Source organism: Oncorhynchus masou, chromosome 13 (assembly GCF_036934945.1).
Source record: "Oncorhynchus masou masou isolate Uvic2021 chromosome 13, UVic_Omas_1.1, whole genome shotgun sequence".
Lineage (NCBI taxonomy): Eukaryota > Metazoa > Chordata > Actinopteri > Salmoniformes > Salmonidae > Oncorhynchus > Oncorhynchus masou.
Genome location: NC_088224.1, coordinates 5,951,238 through 5,967,385, shown reverse-complemented (window position 1 = coordinate 5,967,385; position 16,148 = coordinate 5,951,238).

Here is a 16,148-nt window from a genome sequence, read left to right as displayed (position 1 = left end):
GTATATCAGTAGAGTGACAGAGAGCAGGTATATCAGTAGAGAGACAGAGAGCAGGTATATCAGTAGAGTGACAGAGAGCAGGTATATCAGTAGAGATGGGTGACAGAGAGCAGGTATATCAGTAGAGAAAGATGTAAGGTCTCTTAGCCACGTAGGGTCTCTTAGCCACGTAGGGTCTCTTAGCCACGTAGGGTCTCTTTGCCACGTAGGGTCTCTTAGCCACGTAAGGTCTCTTAGCCATGTAGGGTCTCTTAGCCACGTAAGGTCTCTTAGCCACTAAGGGTCTCTTAGCCACGTAAGGTCTCTTAGCCACGTAAGGTCTCTTAGCCACTAAGGGTCTCTTAGCCACGTAGGGTCTCTTAGCCACGTAGGGTCTCTTAGCCACGTAAGGTCTCTTAGCCACTAAGGGTCTCTTAGCCACGTAGGGTCTCTTAGCCACGTAAGGTCTCTTAGCCACTAAGGGTCTCTTAGCCACGTAAGGTCTCTTAGCCACTAAGGGTCTCTTAGCCACGTAAGGTCTCTTAGCCACGTAGGGTCTCTTAGCCACGTAAGGTCTCTTAGCCACTAAGGGTCTCTTAGCCATGTAGGGTCTCTTAGCCACGTAGGGTCTCTTAGCCACGTAAGGTCTCTTAGCCACTAAGGGTCTCTTAGCCACTAAGGGTCTCTTTGCCACGTAGGGTCTCTTAGCCACGTAGGGTCTCTTTGCCACGTAGGGTCTCTTAGCCACGTAAGGTCTCTTAGCCACGTAAGGTCTCTTAGCCACGTAGGGTCTCTTAGCCACGTAGGGTCTCTTAGCCACGTAGGGTCTCTTAGCCACTAAGGGTCTCTTAGCCACGTAGGGTCTCTTAGCCACGTAGGGTCTCTTAGCCACGTAGGCAAATCACTGCTAAGATAATATATTACCAACGCCCTAACTAGATGTTTTAAGGTAACCAAAAAAACTTTTGTAAAAGAAGTCTCTGCAAAAAGAACGGTCTCTATCAGTCTATTTTCCCACACTGAGTCAGAGCTGTTCCCCACACTGACTCAGAGCTGTTCTCCACACTGAGTCAGAGCTGTTCTCCACACTGAGTCAGAGCTGTTCTCCACACTGAGTCAGAGCTGTTCTCCACACTGACAGTCAGAGCTGTTCTCCACACTGAGTCAGAGCTGTTCCCCACACTGACTCAGAGCTGTTCCCCACACTGACTCAGAGCTGTTCCCCACACTGAGTCAGAGCTGTTCCCCACACTGACACTCAGAGCTGTTCCCCACACTGACAGTCAGAGCTGTTCCCCACACTGACAGTCAGAGCTGTTCTCCACACTGACAGTCAGAGCTGTTCTCCACACTGAGTCAGAGCTGTTCCCCACACTGACTCAGAGCTGTTCTCCACACTGACACACAGAGTTGTTCCCCACACTGACACACAGAGCTGTTCCCCACACTGACTCAGAGCTGTTCCCCACACTGACTCAGAGCTGTTCCCCACACTGACACTCAGAGCTGTTCCCCACACTGACACACAGAGCTGTTCCCCACACTGACACACAGAGCTGTTCCCCACACTGACTCAGAGCTGTTCCCCACAGACTCAGAGCTGTTCCCCACACTGACTCAGAGCTGTTCCCCACACTGACTCAGAGCTGTTCCCCACACTGACAGTCAGGGCTGTTCCCCACACTGACTCAGAGCTGTTCCCCACACTGACTCAGAGCTGTTCCCCACACTGACTCAGAGCTGTTCCCCACACTGACTCAGAGCTGTTCCCCACACTGACTCAGAGCTGTTCCCCACACTGACTCAGAGCTGTTCCCCACACTGACTCAGAGCTGTTCCCCACACTGACACTCAGAGCTGTTCCCCACACTGACACACAGAGCTGTTCCCCACACTGACTCAGAGCTGTTCCCCACAGACTCAGAGCTGTTCCCCACACTGACTCAGAGCTGTTCCCCACACTGACAGTCAGAGCTGTTCCCCACACTGACTCAGAGCTGTTCCCCACACTGACTCAGAGCTGTTCCCCACACTGACAGTCAGAGCTGTTCCCCACACTGACTCAGAGCTGTTTCCCACACTGACTCAGAGCTGTTCCCCACACTGACTCAGAGCTGTTCCCCACACTGACTCAGAGCTGTTCCCCACACTGACTCAGAGCTGTTCCCCACACTGACTCAGAGCTGTTCCCCACACTGACTCAGAGCTGTTCCCCACACTGACTCAGAGCTGTTCCCCACACTGACAGTCAGAGCTGTTCCCCACACTGACTCAGAGCTGTTCCCCACACTGACTCAGAGCTGTTCCCCACACTGACAGTCAGGGCTGTTCCCCACACTGACTCAGAGCTGTTCCCCACACTGACTCAGAGCTGTTCCCCACACTGACTCAGAGCTGTTCCCCACACTGACTCAGAGCTGTTCCCCACACTGACTCAGAGCTGTTCCCCACACTGACTCAGAGCTGTTCCCCACACTGACTCAGAGCTGTTCCCCACACTGACTCAGAGCTGTTCCCCACACTGACTCAGAGCTGTTCCCCACACTGACACTCAGAGCTGTTCCCCACACTGACTCAGAGCTGTTCCCCACACTGACTCAGAGCTGTTCCCCACACTGACTCAGAGCTGTTCCCCACACTGACTCAGAGCTGTTCCCCACACTGACTCAGAGCTGTTCCCCACACTGACTCAGAGCTGAAGAGATATTATGTCTCAAAGAGACAGCATGAGAGTTACAGTGTTCTCGGTACCCAGCTGGTCTTTGCAAACACACAGTACATCTCTGCTGCCAATAAATAAACCCTCCTCGTCATCTTAGCGTTCTCGACACGGTCTATTTTCACCAACTGTGGCTCTACGTTTGTGCATCTTCCCCGCTTTCAATGGCCGACACTCTTGCTTTTCAAAGAGCAATTAACTCTCGTTAACCACATTTATGACGCAAGGTGGACCCCTCCCTCTGCCAGTTCATATCTCTCTCTCTCTCACACACACACACACACACACACACACACACACACACACACACACACACACACACACACACACACACACACACACACACACACACACACACACACACACAGCTCAGCCAGGAGCCAGGGTAGACCCAGCAGATGTCCCATTACCATCTCTGTTCCTGTATTGTCGCTAAGTGCTGTGAATAACAAACACGTCAGAAAACAATCCTATTCAGATGCACTAATGCAAATCACTTGGCCAATCATTAAATCATTAGATTCCATTCAAATAACTCTTATTTGTTATTCAGATCAGGGCCATTTTTGAAGAGGAAACCATGTGAACCATCCTCGACGGCGTTGACAGTGAGAGATTTTATAGACTTTATTGGTGACAAAAACATTTAGACAGGAGTAAAATGTTGGTGCTTTTCAAGGTTAGAGGAACATAGTTCTTTCTCTTTGAAAGGCAACATCTTTAGGGGAGGTCCCACCAGGTTGAATCTTGATTGGTGCTCGGCCTGCCAATCATTTACCATGACCCAAACATAACAAGTTGCTGACTCCAGATACACAAAATTGGAACAAACCTTTCGATCTTAACCCTGTGTGTGTGTGTGTGTGTGTGTGTGTGTGTGTGTGTGTGTGTGTGTGTGTGTGTGTGTGTGTGTGTGTGTGTGTGTGTGTGTGTGTGTGTGTGCGTGCGTGCGTGTGTGTGTATCTGTGTGTGTGTATCTGTGTGTGTGTGTGTGTGTGCGTGCGTGCGTGCGTGTGTGTGTGTGTGTGTGTGCGTGCGTGCGTGTGTGTGTATCTGTGTGTGTGTATCTGTGTGTGTGTGTGTGCGTGCGTGCGTGCGTGTGTGTGCGCGTGCGTGCGTGCGCGCGCGTGTGTGTGTGCGTGCGTGCGTGCGTGTGTGTGTGTGCGTGCGTGTGTGTGTGCGTGCGTGTGTGTGTGTGTGTGTGCGTGCGTGCGTGCGTGTGTGTGTGTGTGTGTGCGTGCGTGCGTGTGTGTGTATCTGTGTGTGTGTATCTGTGTGTGTGTGCGTGCGTGTGTGTGTGCGTGCGTGTGTGTGTGTGTGTGTGCGTGTGTGGACCCGTTATCCGCGGATGTAGCTAACTCAGCTTCATGTGTTAACAGCTCTCCGCCAGGGAATCATTCTGTGTTGTCTCTCCTTGGCAAATGTGTCTGAAAGGATAGTGAGTTCTGACTTGGATTGTTCCAGTGGACCACAAAGGCACGTCTGTCTACAGTATTACATCCCCCTCTTCTTTCCACAACATCATCATCATCTGGGCCACAGACTGACTTTTCTGCAGTAAATAGTCAACGTAGGTGGGGATGGAACTCAGAGACAAGCGCATGAATACGTCATAAATATAAATAGTAATAATAATAATAATAAATAATACATAATAAATATAAATAGTAATAATAATAAATAATACATAATAAATATAAATAGTAATAATAATAATAATACATAATACGTAATAAATATAAATAGTAATAATAATAATAATAAATAATACATAATAAATATAAATATAAATAGTAATAATAATAAATAATACATAATAAATAAATATAAATAGTAATAATAATAAATAATACATAATAAATATAAATATAAATAGTAATAATAATAAATTATAAATAATAAGTAAAAGGGGGGGTATTTTCTCCACCCAAACAAAAGAGCGAGGTGTAAACCTCTAAATAATACACGGGATGAGACCCGTAAAACAAGGGAACAATAACACGTAGCATGGACGCCGGTGCAACAGCACAGGTACTCACAAGACCAGCGGACATGGTAACAATAACCGACAACAGGGAACAGAGGGCACATATATACACATACTAATCAGGGGGAAATGGGAACCAGGTGTGTGTTATCAGACAAGGCAGTTCAGGGTTGATGATAATGAATCCCGTTCAGTGACACCTAGAAGGCCAGGTGACGTAGACCTCTAGAAGGCCAGGTGACGTAGACCTCTAGAAGGCCAGGTGACGTAGACCTCTAGAAGGCCAGGTGACGTAGACCTCTAGAAGGCCAGGTGACGTAGACCTCTAGAAGGCCAGGTGACGTAGACCTCTAGAAGGCCAGGTGACATTGACCTCTAGAAGGCCAGGTGACGTAGACCTCTAGAAGGCCAGGTGACGTAGACCTCTAGAAGGTCAGGTGACATAGACCTCTAGAAGGCCAGGTGGCGTAGACCTCTAGAAGGCCAGGTGACCTAGACCTCTAGAAGGCCAGGTGACCTAGACCTCTAGAAGGCCAGGTGACGTAGACCTCTAGAAGGCCAGGTGACGTAGACCTCTAGAAGGCCAGGTGACGTAGACCTCTAGAAGGCCAGGTGACGTAGGCCTCTAGAAGGCCAGGTGACGTAGACCTCTAGAAGGCCAGGTGACGTAGACCTCTAGAAGGCCAGGTGACGTAGACCTCTAGAAGGCCAGGTGACGTAGACCTCTAGAAGGCCTGTGAACGGAATGAGCAGTAGCTCCGGGGGGAATCCGTGACAATTCAATCCCTTCTAGACGATATCCTGGACAAAATGGTTCACTGTAACAGTGAAGGTGTACACTTGGCAGTAGGAAACCTAAACAGTATTTTTGACCTCTCAGCTTCCCTATCAAATCTAAAAATAAAAATGTTGTTGCAGACAACCTGAGAAAATGCACAATGACAAATGGTTTGATGAAGAAAAAACTAAGAAAGAAAGAGAAACCTGTCCAACCAAAAACATAGAGACCCAGAAAACCTGACTCTATGCCTTCACTATGATGAATCACTACAAATACCCAGAAAACCTGAGTCTAAACCTTCACTATGACGAATCACTACAAATACCCAGAAAACCTGACTCTACGCCTTCACTATGGTGAATCTCTACAAATACCCAGAAAACCTGACTCTACGCCTTCACTATGGTGAATCTCTACAAATACCCAGAAAACCTGAGTCTACGCCTTCACTATGGTGAATCTCTACAAATACCCAGAAAACCTGAGTCTATGGAGAATCACTAAAACAATACAGAACAACTATGGACAAAGAAGGAAAAGCACATCAAAAATCAGCTCAATGTAATTAAAGTAGATCAGCTACCCACTTCTGAGGAAAATTGGAAAACAAAGAGTTATCTATCAAAAAAACAGAGAAGTATGGATAAACCACTTCTCCAATCTTTTTGGCTCTATAACAAAGAATAGAGAGAAAAAGCATATACAGGATCAAATAGAAATCTTAGAATCAACTATTAAAGACTACCTGAACCCACTGGATTCTCCAAATACCTTGAATGAGCCAACCCAAAAAGGCATGTGGTGTTGATGTGGTGTATCCTAAATTAAATGATCAAATATATAGACCACAAATTCCAATTGCCTATACTTAAAACATCTACCCCAATATTTGGAACCAAGGACTGATCACACCCAATCCACAAAAGTGGAGACAAAATTGACCTCAATAACTACCGTGGGATATGCATCAATAGCAATCTTGGGAAAAATCCTCTACATTATCATTAACAGCAGACTCGTACGTTTCCTCAGCGAAAACAATGTACTGAGCAAATGTCAAATTGGCTTTTTACCAAATTACTGTACGACAGACCACGTATTCACCCTGCACACCCTAATTGACAACCAAACAAACCAAAACAAAGACAATTATTAAACATTATTATTTGGAGAGTTCCAAATAATTCACGCAGAGTAGAATTACAATTAATTATTATTAATCCACTAATGATCAAAATCCCAAACGATTCCCAAACCTTCCATAACAAAGCCATCACCTACAGAGAGATGAACCTGGAGGAGAGTCCCCTAAGCAAGCTGGTCCTGGGGCTCTGTTCACAAACACAAACACACCCAACAGAGCCCCAGGACAGCAACACAATTAGACCCAACCTAATCATGAGAAAACAAAAAGATAATTACTTGACACATTGGAAAGAATTAACAAAAAAACTGAGAAAACTAGAATGCTATTTGGCCCTAAACAGAGAGTACACAGTGGCAGAATACCTGACCACTGTGACTGACCCAAACTTAAGGAAAGCTTTGACTATGTACAGACTCAGTGAGCATAGCCTTGCTATTGAGAAAGGTCACCGTAGGCAGACATGGCTCTCAAGAGAAGACAGGCTATGTGCTCACTGCCCACAAAATGAGGTGGAAACTGAGCTGCCCTTCCTAACCTCCTGCCAAATGTTTGAGTGAGAGAGAGAGAGAGAGAGAGAGAGAGAGAGAGAGAGAGAGAGAGAGAGAGAGAGAGAGAGAGGGAGAGAGAGAGAAGAGACATAAATATGCTATTTGAAATGTCTTTATTCTTTTGGAACTTTTGTGAGAGTAATGTTTACTGTTCATTTTGTATTGCTTGTTCCACTTTAGTTTATTGTCTACTTCACTTGCTTTGGCTTCAACATACAGTTGAAGTCTGAAGTTTCCATACACTTAGGTAGGAGTCATTAAAACTCGTTTTTCAACCACTCCACCAATAGTTTTTTCAACCACTTTCTTGTTAAAACAAACTATAGTTTTGGCAAGTTGGTTAGGACATCTACTTTGTGCATGATGCAAGTCATTTTTCCAACAATTGTTTACAGACAGATTATTTCACTTATAATTCACTGTATCACAATATAAGGGTCAGAAGTTTACATACACTGAGTTGACTGTGCCTTTAAACAGCTTGGAAAATTCCAGAAAATTATGTCATGGTTTTAGAAGCTTCTGATAGGCTAAGTGACATAATTTGAGTCAATTGGAGGTGTACCTGTGGATGTATTTCAAGGCCTACCTTCAAACTCAGTGCCTTTTTGCTTGACATCATTGGAAAATCTAAATAAATCAGCCAAGACCTAAATATTGTAGACCTCCACAAGTCTGGTTCATGCTTGGGAGCAATTTTCAAATGCCTGAAGGTACCACGTTCATCTGTACAAACAATAGTATGCAAGTATAAACACCATGGGATCACGCAGCCGTCATACCGCTCAGGAAGGAGATGCGTTCTGTCTCCTAGAGATGAACGTACTTTGGTGCTTAAAGTCCAAATCAATCCCAGAACAACAGCAAAGGACCTTGTGAAGATGCTGGAGGAAACAGGTACAAAAGTATCTATATCCACAGTAAAACGAGTCCTACATCGACATAACCTGAAAGGAAGCTCAGCAAGGAAGAAGCCACTGCTCCAAAACCGCCATAGAAAAAGACTACAGTTTGCAACTGCACATGGGGACAAAGATCATACTTTTTGGAGAAATGTCCTCTGGTCTGATGAAACAAACATTGAACTGTTTGGCCATAATGAACATCATTATGTTTGGAGGAAAAAGGGGAGGCTTGCAAGCCGAAGAACACCATCCCAAAAGGAAGGAATTGTGGAAAATGAGTTTAAATGTATTTGGCTAAGGTTTATGTAAACTTCTGACTTCAACTGTATGTTTCCCATGCCAGTAAAGACCCTTACATTTCAATTGAATTGAGAGGGAGAGAGAGAGAGAGAGAGAGAGAGAAAACAGAGAGAGAGAGAGAGAGAGAGAGAGAGAGAAAGAGAGAGAAAGAGAGAAAACAGAGAGAGACAGAGAGAGAGAGAAAGAGTAAGAGAGAGAGAGAGAGGGAGAGAGAGAGTAGATATATATATATATATAGAGAGAGAGTAGATATATATATAGAGAGAGAGACAGAGAGAGAGAGAGAGAGAGAGGGACAGACAGAGAGAGAGAGGGAGAGAGAGAGAGTAGTATATATATATATATATATATATATATATATATATATATATATATATATATATATAGAGAGAGAGGGAGCTAAATATTTGACTTTATTATTTTGTAACTTGTGAGTGTAAGATGTACTGTTTATTTTTTAATTTTTTTCAATTTTGTTTATTATTGACCTCACTTGCTTTGTTTTCCCAATAAAGCCCTTAAATGTAATTAAATTCAAATTGAATACAGAGAGAGAGAGAGAGAGAGAGAGAGAGAGAGAGAGAGAGAGAGAGAGAGAGAGAGAGAGAGAGAGAGAGAGAGAGAGAGAGAGAGAGAGAGAGGGAGAGAGAGGGAGAGAGATTGTAGCTTCACTCTTTTCAGGTTTTCAGCAATATGTCTGCCTTTATCTATTGAAGTCCCTCAGGGGAATAGGAGAGATAACCCTCTATTGTAAGTCTCTCAGGGGAATAGGAGAGATAACCCACTATTGTAAGTCCCCCAGGGGAATAGGAGAGTTAAGTCTCTCTATCTCCTGTCAGCTCAACATCTCAGAGATGTGGGTGAAGGAAAAGGGACGGAGAGGTTAACAAAGGGGAATAATCGGTGATAGGAGGAGGGACATGAGGGTTTGAGGGATGAATAGATTCAGCTGACAATGGACTGCCTGGGGGGGTAGAGCCAGTAGATAATGGGCTGACTGAGAGGGGATAGAGCCAGTAGATAATGGGCTGACTGAGAAGGGTAGAGCCAGTAGATAATGGGCTGACTGAGAGGGGATAGAGCCAGTAGATAATGGGCTGACTGAGAGGGGATAGAGTCAGTAGATTTACATTTAACATTTAAGTCATTTAGCAGACGCTCTTATCCAGAGCGACTTACAAATTGGTGAATTCACCTTCTGACATCCAGTGGAACAGCCACTTTACAATAGTGCATCTAAATCATTAAGGGGGAGGGGGTGGTGAGAAGGATTACTTATCCTATCCTAGGTATTCCTTGAAGAGGTGGGGTTTCAGGTGTCTCCGGAAGGTGGTGATTGACTCCGCTGTCCTGGCGTCGTGAGGGAGTTTGTTCCACCATTGGGGGGCCAGAGCAGCGAACAGTTTTGACTGGGCTGAGCGGGAACTGTACTTCCTCAATGGTAGGGAGGCGAGCAGGCCAGAGGTGGATGAACGCAGTGCCCTTGCTTGGGTGTAGGGCCTGATCAGAGCCTGGAGGTACTGCGGTGCCGTTCCCCTCACAGCTCCGTAGGCAAGCACCATGGTCTTGTAGCGGATGCGAGCTTCAACTGGAAGCCAGTGGAGAGAGCGGAGGAGCGGGGTGACGTGAGAGAACTTGGGAAGGTTGAACACCAGACGGGCTGCGGCGTTCTGGATGAGTTGTAGGGGTTTAATGGCACAGGCAGGGAGCCCAGCCAACAGCGAGTTGCAGTAATCCAGACGGGAGATGACAAGTGCCTGGATTAGGACCTGCGCCGCTTCCTGTGTGAGGCAGGGTCGTACTCTGCGGATGTTGTAGAGCATGAACCTACAGGAACGGGCCACCGCCATGATGTTGGTTGAGAACGACAGGGTGTTGTCCAGGATCACGCCAAGGTTCTTGGCGCTCTGGGAGGAGGACACAATGGAGTTGTCAACCGTGATGGCAAGATCATGGAACGGGCAGTCCTTCCCCGGGAGGAAGAGCAGCTCCGTCTTGCCGAGGTTCAGCTTGAGGTGGTGATCCGTCATCCACACTGATATGTCTGCCAGACATGCAGAGATGCGATTCGCCACCTGGTCATCAGAAGGGGGAAAGGAGAAGATTAATTGTGTGTCGTCTGCATAGCAATGATAGGAGAGACCATGTGAGGTTATGACAGGGCCAAGTGACTTGGTGTATAGCGAGAATAGGAGAGGGCCTAGAACAGAGCCCTGGGGGACACCAGTGGTGAGAGCGCGTGGCGAGGAGACAGATTCTCGCCACGCCACCTGGTAGGAGCGACCTGTCAGGTAGGACGCAATCCAAGCGTGGGCCGCGCCGGAGATGCCCAACTCGGAGAGGGTGGAGAGGAGGATCTGATGGTTCACAGTATCGAAGGCAGCCGATAGGTCTAGAAGGATGAGAGCAGAGGAGAGAGAGTTAGCTTTAGCAGTGCGGAGCGCCTCCGTGATGCAGAGAAGAGCAGTCTCAGTTGAATGACTAGTCTTGAAACCTGACTGATTTGGATCAAGAAGGTCATTCTGAGAGAGATAGCGGGAGAGCTGGCCAAGGACGGCACGTTCAAGAGTTTTGGAGAGAAAAGAAAGAAGGGATACTGGTCTGTAGTTGTTGACATCGGAGGGATCGAGTGTAGGTTTTTTCAGAAGGGGTGCAACACTCGCTCTCTTGAAGACGGAAGGGACGTAGCCAGCGGTCAGGGATGAGTTGATGAGCGAGGTGAGGTAAGGGAGAAGGTCCCCGGAAATGGTCTGGAGAAGAGAGGAGGGGATAGGGTCGAGCGGGCAGGTTGTTGGGCGGCCGGCCGTCACAAGAAGCGAGATTTCATCTGGAGAGAGAGGGGAGAAAGAGGTCAGAGCACAGGGTAGGGCAGTGTGAGCAGAACCAGCGGTGTCGTTTGACTTAGCAAACGAGGATCGGATGTCGTCGACCTTCTTTTCAAAATGGTTGACGAAGTCATCTGCAGAGAGGGAGGAGGGGGGGAGGGGGAGGAGGATTCAGGAGGGAGGAGAAGGTGGCAAAGAGCTTCCTAGGGTTAGAGGCAGATGCTTGGAATTTAGAGTGGTAGAAAGTGGCTTTAGCAGCAGAGACAGAGGAGGAAAATGTAGAGAGGAGGGAGTGAAAGGATGCCAGGTCCGCAGGGAGGCGAGTTTTCCTCCATTTCCGCTCGGCTGCCCGGAGCTCTGTTCTGTGAGCTCGCAATGAGTCATCGAGCCACGGAGCGGGAGGGGAGGACCGAGCCGGCCTGGAGGATAGGGGACATAGAGAGTCAAAGGATGCAGAAAGGGAAGAGAGGAGGGTTGAGGAGGCAGAATCAGGAGAAAGGTTGGAGAAGGTATGAGCAGAGGGAAGAGATGATAGGATGGAAGAGGAAAGAGTAGCGGGGGAGAGAGAGCGAAGGTTGGGACGGCGCGATACCATCCGAGTAGGGGCAGTGTGGGAAGTGTTGGATGAGAGCGAGAGGGAAAAGGATACAAGGTAGTGGTCGGAGACTTGGAGGGGAGTTGCAGTGAGGTTAGTGGAAGAACAGCATCTAGTAAAGATGAGGTCGAGCGTATTGCCTGCCTTGTGAGTAGGGGGGAAGGTGAGAGGGTGAGGTCAAAAGAGGAGAGGAGTGGAAAGAAGGAGGCAGAGAGGAATGAGTCAAAGGTAGACATGGGGAGGTTAAAGTCGCCCAGGACTGTGAGAGGTGAGCCGTCCTCAGGAAAGGAGCTTATCAAGGCATCAAGCTCATTGATGAACTCTCCGAGGGAACCTGGAGGGCGATAAATGATAAGGATGTTAAGCTTGAAAGGGCTGGTAACTGTGACAGCATGGAATTCAAAGGAGGCGATAGATAGATGGGTAAGGGGAGAGAGAGAGAATGACCACTTGGGAGAGATGAGGATCCCGGTGCCACCACCCCGCTGACCAGAAGCTCTCGGGGTGTGCGAGAACATGTGGGCGGACGAAGAGAGAGCAGTAGGAGTAGCAGTGTTATCTGTGGTGATCCATGTTTCCGTCAGTGCCAGGAAGTCGAGGGACTGGAGGGAGGCATAGGCTGAGATGAACTCTGCCTTGTTGGCCGCAGATCGGCAGTTCCAGAGGCTACCGGAGACCAGGAACTCCACGTGGGTCGTGCGCGCTGGGACCACCAGATTAGGGTGGCCGCGGCCACGTGGTGTGGAGCGTTTGTATGGTCTGTGCAGAGAGGAGAGAACAGGGATAGATAGACACATAGTTAACAGGGTACAGAAGAGGCTACGCTAATGCAAAGGAGATTGGAATGACAAGTGGACTACACGTCTCGAATGTTCAGGAAGTTAAGCTTACGTAGCAAGAATCTTATTGACTAAAATGATTGAAATGATACAGTACTGCTGGAGTAGGCTAGCTGGTAGTGGCTGCGATGTTGACACTACACTAATCAAGTCGTTCCGTCGAGTGTAATAGTTTCTACAGTGCTGCTATTCGGGGGCTAGCTGGCTAGCTAGCAGGTTAATTGCGTTACGTTACTTTAAAAGAACGACAATAGCTGGCTAGCTAACCTAGAAAATCGCTCTAGGCTACACAATTGTCTTAGATACAAAGACGGCTATGTAGCTAGCTAGCTACGATCAAACAAAACAAACCGTTGTACTGTAATAGTTACTACAGTGCTGCTATTCGGGGGCTAGCTGGCTAGCTACGTTAGAAGAACGACAATAGCTGGCCAGCTAACCTAGAAAATCGCTCTAGACTACACAATTGTCTTAGATACAAAGACGGCTATGTAGCTGGCTAGCTACGATCAAACAAATCAAACCGTTGTACTGTAATGAAGTGAAATGAAAATGTGATACTACCTGTGGAGCGACGGAATGTTGACCGGGTAGTTGGAGTTCAATTCGGTAGAGGTTGGCTAGCTGTTGGCTAGCTAGCTAGCAGCATTTCCTACGTTAAGGACGACAAATAGCTGGCTAGCTAACCTCGGTAAATTAAGATAATCACTCTAAGTCTACACACTCTAAACTGCACAATTATCTTGGATACGAAGACAGCGAAGACAACTATGTAGCTAGCTGACACTACGCTAATCGAGTCGTTCAGTTGAGTGTAATAGTTTCTACAGTGCTAGTGGACAGTGGATGTTAGCTAGCTGCTTAGCTAGCTGCTGGGCAGATACGTTAGGACGACGAAATACGATAATTATGCAATTGTCGTTGATACAAAGACGGCTATGTAGCTGGCTAAGAAGAAATTGCTAAGATTAGACAAATCAAACCGTTGTACTATAACGAAATGTAATGAAAAGTTATACTACCTGCGGACCGAAGTGTAGATGCGACCGCTCGCTCCAACCGGAACCGGTATAGATAATGGGCTGACTGAGGGGGGGGGGTAGAGCCAGTAGATAATGGGCTGACTGAGAGGGGATAGAGTCAGTAGATAATGGGCTGACTGAGGGGGGGTAGAGCCAGTAGATAATGGGCTGACTGAGGGGGGGTAGAGCCAGTAGATAATGGGCTGACTGAGGGGGTAGAGCCAGTAGATAATGGGCTGACTGAGGGGGGGTAGAGCCAGTAGATAATGGGCTGACTGAGAGGGGATAGAGCCAGTAGATAATGGGCTGACTGAGAGGGGGTAGAGCCAGTAGATAATGGGCTGACTGAGAGGGGGTAGAGCCAGTAGATAATGGGCTGACTGAGGAGGGTAGAGTCAGTAGATAATGGGCTGACTGAGAGGGGATAGAACCAGTAGATAATGGGCTGACTGAGGGGGGGGGGGGGTAGAGCCAGTAGATAATGGGCTGACTGAGGGGGGGTAGAGCCAGTAGATAATGGGCTGACTGAGGGGGTAGAGCCAGTAGATAATGGGCTGACTGAGGGGGGTAGAGCCAGTAGATAATGGGCTGACTGAGGGGGTAGAGCCAGTAGATAATGGGCTGACTGAGGGGGGTAGAGCCAGTAGCTAATGGGCTGACTGAGGGGGTAGAGCCAGTAGATAATGGGCTGACTGAGGGGGGGGGTAGAGCCAGTAGATAATGGGCTGACTGAGAGGGGATAGAGGCAGTAGATAATGGGCTGACTGAGGGGGTAGAGCCAGTAGATAATGGGCTGACTGAGGGGGTAGAGCCAGTAGATAATGGGCTGACTGAGGGGGGTAGAGCCAGTAGATAATGGGCTGACTGAGAGGGGATAGAGCCAGTAGATAATGGGCTGACTGAGGGGGAATAGAGCCAGTAGATAATGGGCTGACTGAGAGGGGATAGAGCCAGTAGATAATGGGCTGACTGAGAAGGGTAGAGCCAGTAGATAATGGGCTGACTGAGAGGGGATAGAGCCAGTAGATAATGGGCTGACTGAGGAGGGTAGAGCCAGTAGATAATGGGCTGACTGAGAAGGGATAGAGCCAGTAGATAATGGGCTGACTGAGAAGGGTAGAGCCAGTAGATAATGGGCTGACTGAGGAGGGTAGAGCCAGTAGATAATGGGCTGACTGAGAGGGGATAGAGTCAGTAGATAATGGGCTGACTGAGGAGGGATAGAGCCAGTAGATAATGGGCTGACTGAGGGGGTAGAGCCAGTAGATAATGGGCTGACTGAGGGGGGGTAGACCAGTAGATAATGGGCTGACTGAGGGGGGTAGAGCCAGTAGATAATGGGCTGACTGAGAAGGGTAGAGCCAGTAGATAATGGGCTGACTGAGGGGGTAGAGCCAGTAGATAATGGGCTGACTGAGGGGGATAGAGCCAGTAGATAATGGGCTGACTGAGGGGGGGGGTAGAGCCAGTAGATAATGGGCTGACTGAGGGGGGGGGTAGAGCCAGTAGATAATGGGCTGACTGAGGGGGGGTAGAGCCAGTAGATAATGGGCTGACTGAGAGGGGGTAGAGCCAGTAGATAATGGGCTGACTGAGGGGGTAGAGCCAGTAGATAATGGGCTGACTGAGAAGGGTAGAGCCAGTAGATCATGGGCTGACTGAGGGGGTAGAGCCAGTAGATAATGGGCTGACTGAGGGGGGGTAGAGCCAGTAGATAATGGGCTGACTGAGGGGGGTAGAGCCAGTAGATAATGGGCTGACTGAGAGGGGGTAGAGCCAGTAGATAATGGGCTGACTGAGGGGGTAGAGCCAGTAGATAATGGGCTGACTGAGGGGGGGTAGAGCCAGTAGATAATGGGCTGACTGAGGGGGTAGAGCCAGTAGATAATGGGCTGACTGAGGGGGTAGAGCCAGTAGATAATGGGCTGACTGAGGGGGGGTAGAGCCAGTAGATAATGGGCTGACTGAGGGGGTAGAGCCAGTAGATAATGGGCTGACTGAGAGGGGGTAGAGCCAGTAGATAATGGGCTGACTGAGGGGGTAGAGCCAGTAGATAATGGGCTGACTGAGAAGGGTAGAGCCAGTAGATAATGGGCTGACTGAGGGGGTAGAGCCAGTAGATAATGGGCTGACTGAGGGGGGGTAGAGCCAGTAGATAATGGGCTGACTGAGGGGGTAGAGCCAGTAGATAATGGGCTGACTGAGGGGGTAGAGCCAGTAGATAATGGGCTGACTGAGGGGGTAGAGGCAGTAGATAATGGACTGACTGAGGGGGGTAGAGCCAGTAGATAATGGGCTGACTGAGGGGGGGTAGAGCCAGTAGATAATGGGCTGACTGAGGGGGGGTAGAGCCAGTAGATAATGGACTGACTGAGGGGGTAGAGGCAGTAGATAATGGGCTGACTGAGGGGGTAGAGCCAGTAGATAATGGGCTGACTGAGGGGGGGTAGAGCCAGTAGATAATGGGCTGACTGAGAGGGGATAGAGGCAGTAGATAATGG